At 33.1% G+C, this 19,731-nt stretch overlaps 1 long non-coding RNA gene across 1 annotated transcript; it reads left to right on the top strand.

The window, feature by feature from the left end:
• The first annotated feature begins 7,199 nt into the window (after positions 1–7,199).
• Positions 7,200–8,961, top strand: LOC145626909 (uncharacterized). Its single transcript, XR_014111157.1, has 3 exons — positions 7,200–7,444; positions 7,726–7,824; positions 8,904–8,961. It is a non-coding gene; the product is annotated as an uncharacterized LOC145626909 (long non-coding RNA).
• The last annotated feature ends 10,770 nt before the right edge of the window (positions 8,962–19,731 follow it).

The raw sequence follows: 19,731 nt of genomic DNA on the forward strand, positions 1-19,731 counted from the left end.
TATCAAAAGCTATAATTTTATTTATTTCAGAATTAATATTTACATTTCCTTGTTTCATTAAATCCACGTACCATAAATCATGTTGATTTACCTTTATTCCTCATGTACAACTTTCTTTATTGTTTATGTCATGCAATTTTTTTTTCTTATACATTTTTGGTTACTTAATGTTAATAAACATTAATTTCAGACTATGAGTTTAGGTTGATATAATTATGCACCAGTCATGTTTTTGGAACTATATCCACCAAATGAGCACACTTATATTTAGGAAATTGTGAAATTATACATAATCGACATTACCCCATTTTAATTTTGCATGTGCACGACAAATCAACGTATAAATTAAGGACAAAAATGAAAATAATTAGAGTAATAGATGTTTATTTTACCCGCCCAACCACGTAGATGACATCCCCAGTTTCAACTCCTACGTCACCAACAACGGCCTCCGGGCCGACGTACTCTTCATCTTTCCAGATCATTATTTGATGAGGCTGCAAATCGAGTCTTTTGGCATAGTCTTCAATCACAGATTCAAAGGTGTGGTCGCTTCGGATGTCGTACAGTACCCCCCACATCCCCAGAATTACGGCCACAGAGAACGATAGAATATACCACCACATCTTCGTCAATAGGAGGTGGTGGCGGAGCATGGTTCATGTCAAGAACAGGTGGCTCTTCCTCTGCCACATCTTTAGCGGGATCTTCATCTTCAGCAAGTTTAGCGCCAACCTCTTCCGCACGTTCAGTGTTCACCATTGGGCAGCTGGTGGGGCTGTTCCTCATCCAGCAAAGCTGGGGGTTCACCATTGACATTTTCAGGTGGAGTCATCACATCCTCCCGAGTCACAACAGACGGGGATGAAGGTTTGGCGGACGGCCCAAGCTTGGGTATCTCAATTTTGACAAACCTTTTGAAGAAATGATCAGAAGAAGTTTTCTTTTTTCTGTAAGGAGGGATGTTTATTTTTCTTAGAGAATTACGTGCTCGAGAATGAAGTTTCTTAACAAGCTACGACTTCTCTTGAATTTTTGAGCTTCCTTGTGGTTATAGAGTTTTTTTTTTTTTTTTTACACTTTTAAAGGATGAAGCAACTAGAACAAACTGGGTTGAGGTGGCCATTGTAATGTTGAAGTGGAGTGTGGATTTTATATAGTGGGAGTAACGGGTATATATTGGCGGGGCACAAATTTTTAATTACTATGTGACTCTTTAATTACCAGGTAAGAAGTTTATGAGTTAAAATGTGTTATTTTATATAACGGTGGTTGATACATTATAAATCAAAAATCAATTGAATATGGTAATTAAACTTACTTATTATCATAACATTTGTTGAATCACACTTTAATATTTACATAAACTGTCATATACAACATAGGAATTTCAACTTACAAAGTCATTACCGGACAATTTACCGTTACATATAATTGAGTAATTACTACCCCTAAACGCAATCAAAATTACGAACTCATAACCTGTTTTTGTGTATGCTTTTTATTAATAATTAACACTACTAAATAAAACTATTTACTTCTATCACTACTAGAAAAATATTTATTTGCTGCTATTAATTTGCTGCATTTTTGTTAAAACGCTGCAAATTAAAATGAGTTTTAAATGTACATAAATCAAAACTATTAATTTGCAGGGTTTTATTTTTTAAAGAATATGCTGCAAATTAATATTTTCCCCCTTACCCTAAACCCTCTCATCCTTACCCGCCCTAATTCATTTCACTCTCCTTCCCCCTTTCAATGTTCTGCTTCTTCTGTAAAAAAAAATTAAAAAAAAAACATTCTTACTTCAAACTCCACCACCTCACTCTCCACCATCTCACTTTCCACAACCATCGCCGACCGTTTCCTCCGCCTCAGTCTTTATAAACGGCCGCCGCAGGCCCGCAGCCTCACCATCGAAGTGTAGGACGAAACCCTAAACAGGTAAATACTTTTTATTTTTATTATTTTTTGTAAATCAACGAGTATCAATTTGAGTAAGTGTTCATCGACTGTCAATTTCACAATCGTTGGGTTTATTGAAGCTAGAAAAAACAACTCATTGAAGCAAAAAAAAAAGTCTCATTTTGGGTTAATTTTTTCGTGAGTTGGCTTTCTACCTTGTTCTAGGTTTTAATTTTATCAATTTGCTGCTTCTGGGTTGTTTGGATTTGTGGTGAATTTGCTCATTGCAACTTGTTCTTTAAAATTAGTAGATTGATGAAATTGGTGCTATAATTTTTCTGTTGCTGTCGAAATTGCTAGAATGATGAACTTTTGTGTTGTATATATTTGGTTGACTTTATAATAGTTCAGTTGCATTCGAAAAATAAAAAATCTCAAATAATCTTTGTTGCTGTATTAGTTCAGTTGCAGTCAAACAATCAAAAAGCTCAAAAAATCGATAAAAACTTGAATTACCGTTGGAATTGGTTATACAGTCTTAGAATTTGATTATGATCATTATACAGTCTTGGAATTTTGATTTGGTCATAACTTAAAACTTACTGATGATGAACAACCAAAGGTATGAATTTGTTATTATTTTTATTTTGATAATTACCACCTTTTGTTACGTCCATTTTAGCAATTTTTTTTTTTTTTTTTTTGAAAATTACCACGTTCTACTTTCAAAAACATCAAAAGTTACCACCTTCTTGCCCCCCAACTACCACATGACGTCATTTTGGGCTCATTCTTTCCCTTTCCTCCCTATTTCCCTCACATTTCTCATTCTTATTTGGATTCTCATCTCCCCTTTCACTTTTTTTCCCCAAACCACCAATAATTGTTCGTCAATTTTGATTTGGAAGAGTAAATTGAAGTGTTTTTGATTGTTTGGGGGAAAAAAAGTAAAAGGGGGATGAGAATCGAGTTAGGAATGAGAAATGTGAGGGAAATAGGGAGGAAAGGGAAAGAATGAGACCAAAATGACGTCATGTGGTAGTTGGGAGACAAGAAGGTGATAGATTGTGATGTTTTTGAAAATAGAAGGTGGTAATTTTCAAAAAAAAAAAAATACAAGGTGGTAATTGCTAAAATGGATTAAACAGAAGGCGGTAATTGTCAAAATTTCCTTATTTTTATTAATTTTTTGCTTCTAGGTTGTACTGATTTTTTTCATGAATTTGCTCATTCTAGCTTGGTCTGCTGCTTCTGGGTTGTTTAGTATTTTTTATCGATTTGCTGCTTATGTGAATTTGGTATTTTTTTTTCAAGAATTTGCTCATTCTAGCTTGGTCGGCTGCTTCTATATTTTAATTTTTATCGATTTGCTTGGTCTGAAGAGTCAACATTAAACATATCAAATCAAGCAAAAACCAGTCAATTGCATAAAATTAAGGGAAGAAATAACACTGCTCCAAGCTCGGTCCAGTTACGGCCCTCGCGAGGTGCTGCTGTTTGTCTGACTCCTCTGCTGCGTTGTCTCTGTATGTCTCCTCTGCCTTGCTGCGTCTCCGTGTGTGCAAGTCCCCCCCTTAATCTGCTGTGTGGCTGCCCTCTTATATCAGTGAGTTTTCTGAGGGTTTCCTCCTGGTTCTATTGCTGTCGCTTCTACCATTGTCACAATAGTGGGTTTTTGTTTTTCCTCCGTTTGTCTCCACTTAAGACTTAAGAATTAGTAAATTATAAACCCATTACTTGTCGTGGACTCATGGGCATTTAAAAAGTCAGTGGAATAGTGGGTATTCAACCACTAAACTCTTATTCCTTAATATTTGTGGCACGTGAGGTGAGTACAAGTATGGGCATATAAATGGCTTCATTACTTCATTAACTCAATACTTCCTTCCCTGCAAAAGTAATACAAATTTAGGCTTAAGTACTATGTTCATTACTTTTAATACTTTTTAATAATTATGCATAAAACCCATATAAAAGTGTATAAAATCGGACTCAAATAATAATTAAAAGCAATGTTAAGTACATAAATAAATGACTTATCATCTGCTGCTTCTAGGTTTTAATTTTAATTGATTTGCTGCTTATGTGAATTTGGTAATTTGAAGTGAGACAATTTTGATACCCATTTAAATCTGTTGATTCAATGAATTGGGTTTGCGTGTGATTTTAGATTTGTTTAGTGAACTGTTGCATTCGTGATTGAGAATATTAGGAACCCATTTTATTACTCCATTGATTTCATGAATTGAGCTTTCTTATAATTAGGATGTATTTGGTGTATGTATTATATTTTATGAGTTATGAAAGAGGCAGTTGAGTAAAGTCATTGCCTTCAAGAGTCAATGTATCACAACAGGGATTTAGTATTAAGTAGAATATTAGGCAGAATATATTGCCCAGCTTCAAAGCATCAGTTTTTGCCTCTCCCTGTTATTATTGGTGTATTCCCTTGATTAATACATTTTATCTGTGATAGTGATGATGATATTGTTGCGTTCCTTGAAACCTATGGAGATTCATTAATTATCGCTTAAAAACATCTCCAAGGTATTAGTTCAAGACTCAATGGTTGTAGTTAATTTATTTTAAATGATGCATTTCCTCTCTGTTTTTCATTTTTTTCGTTGAAAAGAGATGATTTAGTGTAATTGGTTACATTTTTATTCTAATGCATTTTTTTTACTAGGAAGTTTGTTGAACAAATGAGAAGTGAATGCCAAACATCTGATCACTTTTGTCCTTGCTAGCTTGGCACTAACTACCTTTAATTGTGACTCTGGTTCATTATCTTTCCTTTCATATTTTTCTTTATAAGTTTGTATTGGTCATGCACATATTTATTTTAATTCTTGATGAGCTACTATTTCTATGATATGGTTATTGCAAGTGGCTTTGTATTATGTATTAATTATATGATCTTAAAAATAAATGTTACGTTTGTTAAAAATTACATAAGCTTATATATCCATTTGAAACTTACTTGTGGTTATGTTTGAAATATGATGAATCAGTTGCAATGTTTTAACATATTACTTTTGCAAAAATATTGTGTTTGTAGTGGTTGGTATGTAGAAATGGATCGAAGTTGGATGTATGATCCACGAAATTCGATCGAGTTCTTCAGTGGGGTAGAGGAATTTTGCAAATGTGCTTTAGATCATCAATAACATAGAGGATGATGAATTTTATTGTCCTTGCGTCAATTGCCAAAATGTTGAAAGGGTGCATAATATCACCACACTTAGGGACCATATTATTCAACACGGATTTCGGCAACAATATCATGATTGGTTATGGCACGATGAGAGTGGAGTGTTAAGGGGAAATTCTACATTACATTCAATGCATGACCAACATGTGCAATCTAATGCCGAACTCAAACTTAAACTTGAACATCCACATGTTCATGATGATGAGATGGTTGGGGTAGGAGATAATGGATATGAACAAGATGAGGATAATGACTTTGATGAGGTTTATGTTGATGAGGAGTATGACATTAGGGAAGACAATATAGAAGAAAGAATAAAGGGGGCTCATCATGAATTTGATTAACGACCTCATTTATTTGAAAAATTGTCTGAAGCAGTTAGAGAGGCAATTATACCCTGGATGTATTGCATATAGCAATTTATCCGTTGTGCCAACCTTATTCAACTTGAAATCAAAGCATGGTTTGTCTGACACAAGCTTTACATCCTTGCTAGAAGCGATGCAAGATATGCTTCTGAAGGGTCATGAATTGCCTAAGTCGACCTACTATGCCAAGAAGTTAATGTGCCCGTTTGGTTTGGTGTATGAGAAAATAGATGCTTGTCCTAATGATTGTGTATTGTATCGAAACGAATTTTCACATTTGGATAAGTGTCCTCGACGCCATAAGTCTTGTTACAATTTACCCGATGGAGTCCAATCCGGGGAGGGAAGTAAAGGCCCTTCTTCCAAAGTGCTTTGGTATATGTCTATAATGCCAAGGTTTCGGTGATTATTTTTAATAAATAATGATGCAAAAAATTTAAGGTGGCATGCTGATTGTAGGAAGAAAGATGGACTTCTAAGACACCCGGCAGATTCTCCAAAATGGACTCTTATTGACAATCAATTTCCAGAATTTGGCAAAGAAGAAAGGAATCTTAGGCTTGCCCTATGTACGGATGGAATGAACCCATTTGGTAGTTTGAGCACACAGCACAGCACATGGCCAGTTCTCTTGGTTATTTATAACCTTCCTCCTTGGTTATGTATGAAGTGGAAATATATGATGATGCCTTGCTGATATCAGGTCCCAAGCAGCCCGAAAACGATATTGATGTCTACCTTGCTCCACTCATCGATGATTTGAAAAAAATGTGGGACAAAGGAATCTCATTTTTTGATGCTCATTATAATGAATCTTTTACCTTGCGAGCTATGCTCTATTGTACAATCAATGACTTTCCAGCTTATGGTAATCTATCAGGCTACAAGATTAAGGGAAAGAAGGCATGTCTAATATGTGAAGACAATACAGAATCTACCTATTTGCCAAATTCTGGGAAGTATGTATATAGAGCTACTCGAAAGTTCTTTGTTAGGATGCATCCTTACCGAAAGAAAAAAGTTGCATTAATGGTAAGGTAGAAGAGGGGATAGATCGTATGCCATTATGGGAACAGAATTTTATGATCAAGTTAGAGGTATTGAAACGATGTTTGGGAAACTGAATAAAGCCACCGATCCCTAGGTAATTTGGAAGAAGGAGTCAGTGTTTTGGAAGCTTTAATATTGCAACATTTACCTGTGAGACATTGTTTAGATGTCATGCATATAGAGAAGAATGTGTGTGATGCCATTCTCGGTACATTGTTTAACATTCCAAACAAGACAAAAGATGGGGTAAAGGTTCGCAAAAATATGATGGAAATGAAGATTCGACCAGAGTTATGGCCCGTGATTAAGGACTGTGAGTGGTTGGAAACATTTTTTGACTCCTTGCCAGACTAGTAGATCCCATTGTATTCCATTTTGAAAAAGATGGGATTGCATGGGTAGGTAAGGAGGATGCCTCTCATTTTTTAAGAGGAGCAAAGCTGAATATATCAATTATTCAAGTATTCATGAGGTAATAAGCAAGCCATTGTGTCATGATGATTACAAATTTTGCGTTTATATGCACTAACCTGTTATCATAACATTAAGTTGATTTTTTATATCCAGGTTACTTCAACAAGATTTGAAATCAAAAGGCAAAGCTTTTGCGGTTTGGTGGTTGTGTCCAGAGCAAACTTGTGAAACCAAAATCTGCAAAATCAGTTGAAAACGGGCAAAATTCATTATGGCACCAATTTTTCAAGAGTAAGTACGTAGTAACGAAGTTCCATATAGTGTACCACTTAAGTATACATACATGTGATGAATTTAATATTCTTACCTTTTGGCGTAGGGAACATTGGATGCTTTTGGTAATTTGTGTACCTACTTGCATTATTTATCAATTTGACTCTGCTCGCCCAACAACGACAAGGAGAAATGTTAAAATGAAGACTATTGTGAGCTTGTAAGTCTATTTTATTGTTTCTTGTTTCTATATATACATTATATGTATGACATACGCAACAAGTAATATACTTATAATTCTACCTTTGTAATGAAAATGAATAGTTTTTTCACGAGGTTTAAGCTAAATGGAAACCGTGTGAATAGAAAAGAACCTCTATGGAAACTTGTGAAGGTAAGTAAATAGTATGTTTTAGATGATATCGTATGCATGTAATCTATTTTGGTACCCTTAAAACAATTATACACCTTAATCTGTTTTTTTTATTGAATTTTACTTAGTGTGCTCAACAAAGAGATGGTATCGAGTGTGGCTTTTACACAATGAGATACATGTATGACATACTCTCCAAACACAGTGAAGCAAATGATATTGATGAGGTATGAGTATGACCTTTCATTCTTATCATTACTAAAGTATTCAAAATGAATCTTTTATATATGGATTTTTTGACTTTTACCACCAAAAAAAAATCGCGAAATTGTTTTTTACTACCAAAAATTTTAAAAGTTTTATTTTACCACCTACCGTAAAAAACCTAACGGAATATTTTAAATTCTTCGATTTTTGTGTCAAACACATCATATTTGGGGGTCTTGGGGGCATTTTGGCCCTAACGGTTCCAATTTGAGGTCGGAATTGACAAAAAATGATCGGAAATGCTTCTTTTTGTGCATTTAAAAATACCTCGGTTTGCGTGAAACATGCAAAACGAGGCATTTTCGATTATTTTTTGTCAATTCCGACTTCAAATTGAACCCGTAGGGCCAAGATGCCTCCCTAAACTTATGAACAACATGTTTTGCGCACAAATCGAAGAGTTTTTCTTAAAACCGTTAAATTTAACGGTTTTCTTGACGGTAGGTGGTACAAAACAATTTTTAGAAATTTTTTTAGTGGTAAAATACAACTTTTAAAATTTTTGGTAGTAAAAAACAATTTCGTGATTTTTTTTGGTGGTAAAAGTCAAAAAATCCTTTATTTATATATAAACTTTTTTTTAACTGGAAAAGGATATTAATTAATTAAAGAAAAATAGTGTTCACCATACAGACAAAAGGGTCCTCAAGCATTTCCACGCTCTGGTTCCCAAGCTAATGAAGGCTACAATTAACTTACTGAAAGTACAAAAGAGCAACATCCTAACTGCAATACTACTAGTTAAAAAAACCACGACTGACATTCTAGATCCAATTAACATTACACCCATAATCTAGGTAGTCTTGTGACCAGCAGCTCTAAATACTTCCTGCCATATCGTCCTCGTACGCATCCTTTGCAAAGTTGGGAACCTCATCAAATGAATAATTCATATATAAACACTTTTGAACCTATGCGAGTCAACTGTTGTCCAAATGCCATTATTTTTGCCTAAGTGAAGTATATAAGTGAAGTATTATTATTATTGTTATTAAAATTACTTTGATGACTTACTATATATATTTTATCATGTTCATAGGTTTGCATGTCTTTAAATGAAGATCCTTACACTGATGATGATATTGAAGAAGTGCGGAACATATGGGCCTCATATTTCACTAATTATTGCGTGTAATCATAGTTTTGCGTCAATATTTTGACTTTTGTTTTGGATTGATATTTTTTGTATGTAGAAAATTGAATCGCACAATACAATTTATCATATGTATTGTGGTAATCTAATTTTGGGCTAATTAAAGTATTTTGTTCATAAAGTTCAGGAATACAGGTCTGTAGGGAATATTTCAAGCATTATCCCTAGCTTGAACCCCACTGTGATTATACACTAAAGTACGGTGGCGTCCAAAGGGAAAGAAGATAGAGCAAAAGAGTCGCCAATAAGTTTTAAAAACTTTTAAACTGTTCACAGGGTGAAGGTTACACCCCTTAACGATCCAGGAGATCGTCAACTCCAATAGGTCTTGAACCATGACTGGTAGTTCGGGGATGAAGGTACAAGTTCAACCTAAAAGAGATTGAACCTGTCATAATAATAGGCCTCTACTTTATTCTGATCGAATTCATGTGCGCTTTTTGACTAACATGCAATCAATAGGTTTACCCTAAACCTGTTTAATCTATGTTGGTTGAATATTAATGCACAGATAAAGCTGTTATTGGCGATCACTTACTCAAATGACGAAAAAAAACCGACTCATGCATGAACCTAAGACAAGGTCATAGTGTGAAAAGAGTATGTTCAAAATGTGTGCTAAAACTAGTGAGTTTAGGTGACATGTTAAGACTTGTGTCATGACCATGTGGCTAGACTATGTGATTAGACTTAAACAAAGACTAAGTTATGACTTCATGTATATGCATTAAACTGGACAGGTTATAATATTTTAGTCATAACTTTTGACTTGTGTCTCTGATTGGGATGAAACCAACGCCAAATTAAAGATAAAACTCGGGGCTACAGATCCATAGTTTGTACGACTCGTAGTTCTTTCTAGAACTCCGTATATGATCAAAACAAGTTGACGCTTGTGCAGTATACATGAATAGAAATCCGGGTTGACTTAAAGGGACTATGAATCGATTTTAAGTGTATTTATTAGCTCTAATTAATTAATTAAACAAAGTCCTTTAGTCATTAATTAGTTTATTTAGGCTTAATCACAAGTCAAACAAGCGGTTAGGAAAAATCACATAGAGTATGCACAACCAATAATGCACAATTAGTCAAGTAGGCACGATATGATGCAATGAGTTTGCAACCTAACCATGGCTCTAGTTCTCTAAAGTTCAGGATATGGGTTAGTCAATAGAGGGTCCATGGTTAATTGTCCGGATGCACCGCGCGGAAACCTAACCGTGAAGGGTTGGCGCGAGTGGATGGGACACCGCGAGTTAAAAAAACTCGCTTCCATGGTTTGGTGAATTCAACATTCTTGGATGTACCCTTTGTTGCACAGAGCGTTCAATCAGATAGATGGAGCATGAATTCCCAGACGGTTATGTCCATATGTAGAACACATATGGGTTTTAGAAAAGTGAGAAAAACTCAATCAGGAAGTAGGATCGAGCAAACAATGCTAAATACTAGTAAAAATTAGAACGCATTTTCTGGCTCGGTATTGGAAGAACTTGGCGCCAGCAAACAGAGGCCGGCACCACAATTTGGCTTTAGCGCCTGACGACAGAAGTTGTCGCCTGGCGCTAAAGTCAAATAAGTGGCGCTAGACTTTGTTTCCTGACGCTAGTTCTTACATGCCTTAGCAGCTTTCTGTGCTCGATAAAATTTTTCAGTTTCGCGCACATTATTTCGGTCCTAGTTGTGAAAGATATTCCTCAAATTTCCTACGTGTAAAAATCCTATGTTTTTAACTCATTACAGATGGTCTTTCTAATGAGATCTTTTTTATGCATATGACAATAATGTTAATCAAAATTACGCACATGAAATACTTAGAACTTTTCGAGTCTCATCCACTCATTTTAAATCATTGCCGAAATAAATTTCAGGAATTAAAATAGAAATCCTCCCCAGTGGAGTCGCCAAAAAACTGTAGGAAATATTTCAAGCATTATCCCTAGATTGAACTTCACTATGATCATACACTAAAGTACGGTGGCGTCAAAAGGGAAAGAATATAGAGCAAAAGAGTCGCCAACAAGTTTTAAGAACTTTTAAACTGTTCACAGGGTGAAGGTTACACCCCTTAACGATCCAGGAGATCGTCAACTCCAATAGGTCTTGAACCATGACTGGTAGTTCGGGGATGAAGGTACAAATTCAACCTAAAAGAGATTGAACCTGCCCTAATAATAGGTCTCTACTTTATTCTGATCGTATTCATGTGTGCTTTCTGACTATCATGCGATCAATAGGTTTACCCTAAACCTATTTAATCTATGTTGGTTGAATATTAATGCACAAATAAAGCTATTATTGGCGATCACTTGAATTATAATAAAATTAACCCTAAACAAGATTATTAATTATCTTATTAAGCGTGATTACAAGTACCAATTCTCTTTAAACATGCATAAAAGGTGTGATCAAGCAATAGCAATAAATATAACCAAGCAACATAACAATAATCAAAACAATAATAATAATCATAATAATAAAATTATAATCATAACAATCATAATTAAAAATAATCATCATACCAATAATTATAACAATTATAATCATAAATCATAAAAAATAATCATAATAATGTTAAAGCATAATAATAGAAAGATCCTAGGCATGATACTAACAAGATTACTAACAAACCCTAGCATGTCACTAAACATTAAAAATCAACGCTTTAACCCTAACATGATACTAACATGATATTAGGAAGAAAATAGGAAGCATCGCAGGAAACACAATTGTCATATTTGATATTAAAAACTATAGTTGTTACCCTAAACATGATACTAGGAAGATCAAAACACCCTAGACATTATTTCTATATAATAATATTAATAAATCAATTAAAGCACTTACTTGGATGCCTCGTATATCTTTCTAATAACAAAATACACACGTTAGTAACTTCAAGGAAAATAATAAACAACAATTAAATTAAATAATTGAAAGAGAGATTAAGAAAGTTTAGACTAGATTGGGACCAAACCCTCAGAAATTAAAACCTTTCACGTCTAGGGCAAAGACAACTTTGAACTTGGCTAGGTGTTTCTTGGTCTTGTGAATGCGAAATTTTGTATGCAAAAGGGTTGGTTTAGAAAAGTGAGAGAGAAGAGATCTTGAAAACTAGAGAAAATAAGAGATTTGATGATTGTTGAGAATTGATGATTTAAAAAAGGGAGATATTACCTCTATTTATAAAGAAAAAAGAGGGTCGAAGAATAAGAAAAGAATCCGAATTCGAATCGAAATAGAACTCGATGGACAACAGTTTTTGCGGATTTTGTTTTTATCATATCTTTTGATCTAGAAGTCCAAATAAGTCATATAATATGTAGTTGGAAAGCTCTTGAAGTCTAATTTCCAACCCAATTAGAATCAGATTAAAATATTTTGTATATAAAAATATATGGCCGAAATAGTAGGACAGTGTCAGTTTTGGATAAAGTTTCCTATCTCATTCATATCTTTTTCGTTATAACTCGGATTTAATATTATAATATATCATTGGAAAGATAATTTCAAGATTTATCCAACCATATAAAATTTGGATAAATATTATGAGGCAAAAAATAAAATCTGACTGTCTTTGAACATCTTTAAATTCGAATAGAATTAGGATTTGAGGAAAGGAAAGTTTTAAAAAAGGAAAGTTTTTATTTAACTCAAATAATTTAATCTTATCTTTTAAAAAAGGATAGTTAAGATTCTTTTAAAAATTTATAGAATCTTATAATTAATCCTAATTATTTTAGGAATAGGATTAAACCTTTGGACCCTCCACATGATCATTGGGTCGTAGGTAAAATCCGATTCGAGCCCAGTTTAGTATTTTGGTCATAACTTCCTCAATATTCATCGGAATTGGGCTTATAATATATCGTTGGAAAGGTCTTTTCAAACCCCATCCAAACACACCATTATTGGACCCATATCATGGACCAAACTAAACTGGAATGCACGTTTTTCAAAAATAGGGTAAGAAAAGAAATATTTTCAAAAATAGAAAGAAGAGATATTTTAATAAAAACATCCTCATCACTAGACTTTTCACACTTTCGCTTTGTTCAATAATCAAATGACATAAAAGGTATTCATCACTGGTTTTGGTTTTGGGGAGACACATTTGGGTGTCTACAAGGTCCTTCATGGGTATATTACACGTAAAAACAGAGGAGGTGTTGTAGAAATTTTGATTTATTAATTATTTATTACCAAATAAAGGTTTTTTTTTTTAAAAATACTATTAATTAGCAGTGGGTGTTACACATAAAGCGCAGCAAATAATTTATTATTTTATTAGCAGAATGTATTTATTTGCAGGGGTTAAAATAGAAATTCGCCGCAAATAAATACATTGATTTGCAGCGGATGTCACCGTAGCAAATAAATACATTGATTTGCTGCCTTGGCGTCTGCTGCCACCCAAAAACCGTAGCAAATTAATGATTTTTAACCGCTGTAAATAAATGTTTTTCTAGTAGTGTATTGAATACTTACCAGCACAGAATTCAACAATTACTACTATATACATCTATATAATTACATGTATATAAGTACTGAACTCATAACATGTTCTGCTACGAAATTTAGCATAACTGACCAACTTTAACAATGAAACCGGTATTGGGATAGGGTTGTCTAAGGTTTATACACAAGTGAAATCTAACCCATTTTTAATATGGATTGAAAACACTTGACCATAACCTAACCCTCTTACTAAACGAGTTCTGCAGGTGACCACATTACCCTAATACTTCGTAATAACTACGTCTTAATCAATTGAAAAATAAAACAATATACTTTGCGATTACTTAAAAAAATGGGCCCAATAAATTTGTAGCTAAATTACATAGTCAAACAGCTTTTTACCTACATTCTATTTTATTACAAATAAATTGGACACAATATCTTTGTAGTTAAATAATATTTTGATTACTTATATCATTTTGGTTTTTCTTCCTACACAGTTAGTCGATGCATAGTGTATTGTTCGAGTTGACCCAATACCGAAACTCGCTTACTCAATTCACAGCCTATTTCAAAATCAATAACATGTTTAAAACCACAAAACCACCTCTTTACATGGCCTAGATTGATGATTATTTTTACTATTGAAGAACATCTTCCCATGTGGTAAGAGTTTGAACATTATTGCATTTGACCAGAATTACATCCCATGTGTACTACAATTTTCAGTATTTAGACCTGGCCTATTTCAAATATAGACTTAGTTATCACACGTTTAGAGGAGTCGCGCATGCTTAGGTTTTCCTCCTTGCCTGTCACCACTTTGTACCTTTATTTTCCATCCTAATGACTCAAATATCCCATTTTTCAAAACAGGTAAAATAAGCGTGACTCTTGTATAAACGTCAAGTAATGTCTGGAAAAAATACTCATTTTGTACAATGTCTCTAACGTCCAATTATGTTTAAGTGTAAAAACAAAATTATTATATTATAATAACACCACTAACAATAAACATAGTAACATATTCCATTTGTATATTGACAAATAATAGTATCAATGGCAATAATAATAATTAATTTAACAATAGTATTCAAAATAACAATACCAAAATTGGGTTACTTATAAAATAATACAAATTACCATTATTATAATATTCCTACGATAATAATCATAATGATGTAGTTTAAAAGAGTGATTTCCATGAATAATGTGAGAAGAGAAAAAAATTCCAAAAATACGCTACATTTAAATAAAATTCCCGACGTACCGTCCACATCATAGTTTAATTATTATTTTTTTTGTTTTGCCAAATTAGCGGTTTCAAGCTTTTAATTTTTTTTAAAAAAAAATCAGGTTAAAAAAAGTTGACGTGGACAGAACGCAAGGAATTTAATTAAAATGTAGTGTATTTATGGAATTTTATTCTTTTATAACATTATCTATGGACATCGCTCAGTTTAAAATAAATAACAATGCTATTCCCCATAATAACAAAATTATAATAACAAATAATATACAGTGATAAATATTAAATTTTCATATTTTTTTTCATCATAATAAATAGAATGCAATATTTAAGCTCCAATGCACTTGTCTACAACAGTCCCCTATAATCCCTATAATCCAATCTACACCATATCATGGAGTACACTACACGCTTATTCCGATCAGCAGACCTGTTGCATTTTCACCATAAATGCATGATAACAGGTCTTGTCGATGTGTGGTCAAGAAATGGTGTTGGTTGCAATTTGCAACTACATATAGATAATACAACTAATAATAAACTAATTAGTGTTGGCCTTCATGTTTTGATGACAACACAAGTCAAATTAATTAGGACAAATGTCTTGATAAGATTTGTATTGTGCGTACGTTAGTGTTAATTAAAATCCAATCCAATCCAATCCAAACCAAATTATCGATTCGGATCGGATCAAAAATTTAAATCGAATCTAATCGTATTGGCTTAATCCGAAAATTCGGATTTTCGGATCGGATCTGATTGACTTTGTTCGGATCTGATCGGATTGATGACTCAATCATGTAAACCCAATGTTCTCAATACTTGTTTAAATCATATATTACTATACTTTCAAGAATTGAAATTTTATTATTGCATTTTTATTTTTATAATCGTGTTAGACCCAAAACAAATTAGCAGCGTATTTTAATTTGGATTTTCAGATTGGATTGGATTTGAAAATTAAAAAAGATCGAATTGGATTTGAAAATATAAAACGGAAATTTATGTCTGATCGGATTAGATTTCGGCTAAATCAAAATCGAAAACCGAATGGACACCCCTAGTTAAGGTGCAGGACTAATACGAGGCAAAGGATTACAAGACTTGTTGCAATGAAGAACAATAGCTGTAAAAGTAAGAACCTGAATAAAGATGACCCGGAGCAGAGACTTTTCTTATAGAATAAAGGGGTAAAATATATTATTTTATAGGTCTTATGTAACTGAGATTATTTAGGAGTTCATACGTAGTGGACTGCGATTTATATTTGGTTTTAAAAAAAACATATAATTCTTTTAATTGCTATAAAATAGGGAAGTTAGTTCTGATTTTATTCCAAACTAGGTTAAGTCCCGTGCCACACACGGTAATAATTAAACTTTACAACAAAAATTGTAAAGAATAGTGTTAATTCAACAATAATTTAACCAAAAACAATATTTGTAACAAAATAATAGTCTCTAATTAAAGATACTCAAAGTTGTGTCTCGACAACAGTACAATTCCAACTATAACTTATAAAAAAAACGTAGGAGTATAATGTACTAAAATGATTTTGTTCAGTTCTTCATATAAACGTTATGTATAATTTTCAAAGTAGGCTATCAAAACAATTTTTTCTACTTTTAATTAAAATAAATTTAAAGTTGGAGGAAAAAAAATTGATAGTATTATAATAATCTTGGATATTGATATATTTCAATACTTAATTTTAATTTATGTTAGTATATTTGTAACTAAAAGATTCTTATTATATAAAGGATATGTTAAAAAAATAATAATAAAAAAATCAATCGAGTATGATTGGATTAATGTGTTGTCAAAATGGAAATAAGTATTATGAGTAGATTACAAAATGGAAGTCATTCAAATTTGGCAAAAAAAAAAAAAAAAAAAAGGCGGGAAATTTTTTAATGACATTGTGACAAGTGTCACTTTAGGTTCGCTTTTAGTATAGGTTAATTGATAAATATCATTTTATTTCAGTTAATATATCTTTCAAATACCTTGCGTAATTCATTTTGTAAACTTGCGCGCAACATACTATTAAGCTAATGTTGTAATTGGGAATTGGGAGTTTAAGTGAACTGTAAGAAGTCAGTACTGAAAGAGAGAGAACGGTGTGACTTTAAAGTTCCATTTAGCTTAGGTTTATCAATTTCGCAAATACTTAGCTAAAATCTGCCTTAACTCACCTCCTGTTTTAGTGTACTATGAGTATCTTTCCATCGATTAAAAGCTTCCACAAAATGCAATTTTACCTATTGTAGGGAATAGTTTCAAGCCTTTAAATCCCATTAGCTTGAACCCCACTGTGATCATACACTAAAGTACGGTGGCGTCCAAAAGGGAAGAAGATAGAGCAAAAGAGTCGCCAACAAGTTTTTAAGGAACTTGTAAACCGTTCACGAGGTGAAGGTTACACCCCTTAACGATCCAAGAGATCGTCAACTCCATAAGGTCATGAACCAAATAAGGGTTCGGGGATGATGGTACAAATCCAACCTAAAAGAGATTGAACCTGCCCTAATAATAGGCCTCTACTTTATTCTGCTCGTATTCATGTGCGCTTTCTGACTAACATGCAATCAATAGAATTAACCCTAAACCTGTTTAATCTATGTTGGTTGAATTGAATGCACAAACAAACTATTATTGGCGATCACTTGAATTATAATCACAGTTAACCCTAAACAAGATTATTAATTATCTTATTAAGCGTGATTGCAAATACCAATTCCCTTTAACATGCAATAAAGGTGATCAAGCAATAAATAAATATCAAGCAACATAATAAATAATCAATATCATGAATAATAATTATAATAATAATAATAATAATAATAACAATTATAATCATAATCATGTTAATGTTAATATTAAAGCATAAAAAATAGCAAGATCCTAGGCATGATACTAACAAGATTAATAACAAACCCTAGCATGTCACTAAGCGACAAAAATCAAATCTTTAACCCTAACATGATACTAACAATCATAAATATTAGGAAGAAAATAAAAGACATCATACTTTTAATCATACTTGATATTAGAGTTACCCTAGACATGATACTAGGAAGATCAAAACGCCCTAACATAACATTAGGAATCATAATAACAACCTAAGCATGATTTCTACATCATAATATCAATTAAAACCAATAAAGTACTTACGTGGATGCCTCGTACCTCTTTCTAATAACAAAATACACGCGTTAGTAACTTCAAGGAAAATAATAATCAAAACAATTAAATTAAATAATTGAAATAGAGATTTGGGACCAAACCCTCAGAAATTAAAACCTTTCACGTCTAGGGCGAAAGCAACTTCGAATATGGCTAGGTGTTTCTAGATCTTGTGAATGCGGAATTTTGCATTAAAAAGCAAAGAAGAAAGAATGCATGAATGAATGAATGTTAAAGTAATTGTCGATTTTTGGTGAATGAATATTGATAATCCGTTCATGAAAACGGAGTTTTTGATACGATATTTATAGAGAAAATCATCCAAAAAAGATAATTTATCAAAACAGAGTCTGAAGACCACAAAAACACATTGGCGCCAGCCCTGGCTCATTGGCACCAGGACCAGTGGCTAGCGCCAGGCGCCAATCCTGATTCCAGGCGCCAAGGCCTGGGGTTGGACGCCAATTCGGATTTCAACGCGTTTTCGAAAATCTGATAATTTTACCGTACTGGAAGATAAAATAATATAATTTCAGTCGAAAATGCTATTTGATCTAATTAAAACTCTGAAGAATCCTAATTGAATTAAGAATGATAAGACCTTCTAGAATGTTCTAGAAGACCAAAACCATTCCTAATTACATTAGGAATGATAAATCATATTAGGCCCTCCTCTGGATCATTGGGCCGTACTTAAAACTCAAACCGGGCCCAGTTTAGTAAATTGGCCATAATTTCCTCAATATTCATCGGAATTGGGCTTATAATATATCGTTGGAAAGGTCTTTGAAAACCCCATCCAACTAAACCACTATTGGACCCATATTATGGACCAACCAAACTGGATTGGCTGTTTTCTTAAAAATAAAGTTTTCAAAAACAGAGAGAAGAGAAAAGAAAAGAAATAAAACTTTCCGCAACACCAGACCTTTCCACACTTTCGTTTCATTCGATTATGATTCGACGTGAAAGGTACTCATCACTGGGTTTGGTTTTGGGGAGACACAAATGGGTGTCTACACCTATTTTCATGGAATCATACATATTAAAGACATTGAGAACGACATCCAAAAAGTAGTAACTACAACAATTACGTATCCAAAGGTTCTTTGAATTATGGTTTCAATATGAATTAGCATTCATCTTTCATTACAAACATTATCAATCCATATTAGGGTTCACCTACATGTTAGGGTTCACCTACACATGGATTATGAAATTACTAGAACATGATAATTAAGTTTCGTCTCCTGAAGGTTTTAAGAAGAAATCAATGTTTGTATTTTATTCGAGTTTCGCCCCGTGACGGTTTTCAAAAGGAATCATGTCTATTTTTCTTCTATTTAATCTTAATTTTTTTTGCAAGTACTTACAATTGGTTAAAAAGTGAGTGTTATTGTTCTGTGCTAAAATGACAACTCATCTTGATTTGTTTAGGAATTGTGTGTCTGCGATGGACCCGTGATTTGGACAATTCAACTAAGGGTTATCCAGTGGTTCATCAATCAATCTGCTTCACAGGTCAAATCGTGGAAGGATCAGTTCATGTCTGGTCAATTAAAGATAAATTCTGTTTTGTTACCCTTATTATAATCCTAATATTGTGCAATATATGTAGTTCAACAAAAGGGTAGTGTAGATCATATAAAAAAAAAACCATAATACTATCATGATTCATAAATGTTTCACCTCTTACATACACCTTGACATTATGTTAGGGGGAGGAATACGTACATGTAAAGTAACATAAATTTTTGGAGAAAGCGGAGTTGGTAAAACTCAAATATGTTTGCAATTGGCTCTCACTTGCATGCTGGA

This window comes from Chenopodium album, chromosome 4 (assembly GCF_948465745.1).
Source record: "Chenopodium album chromosome 4, dcCheAlbu1.1, whole genome shotgun sequence".
Taxonomy (NCBI): Eukaryota; Viridiplantae; Streptophyta; class Magnoliopsida; order Caryophyllales; family Amaranthaceae; genus Chenopodium; species Chenopodium album.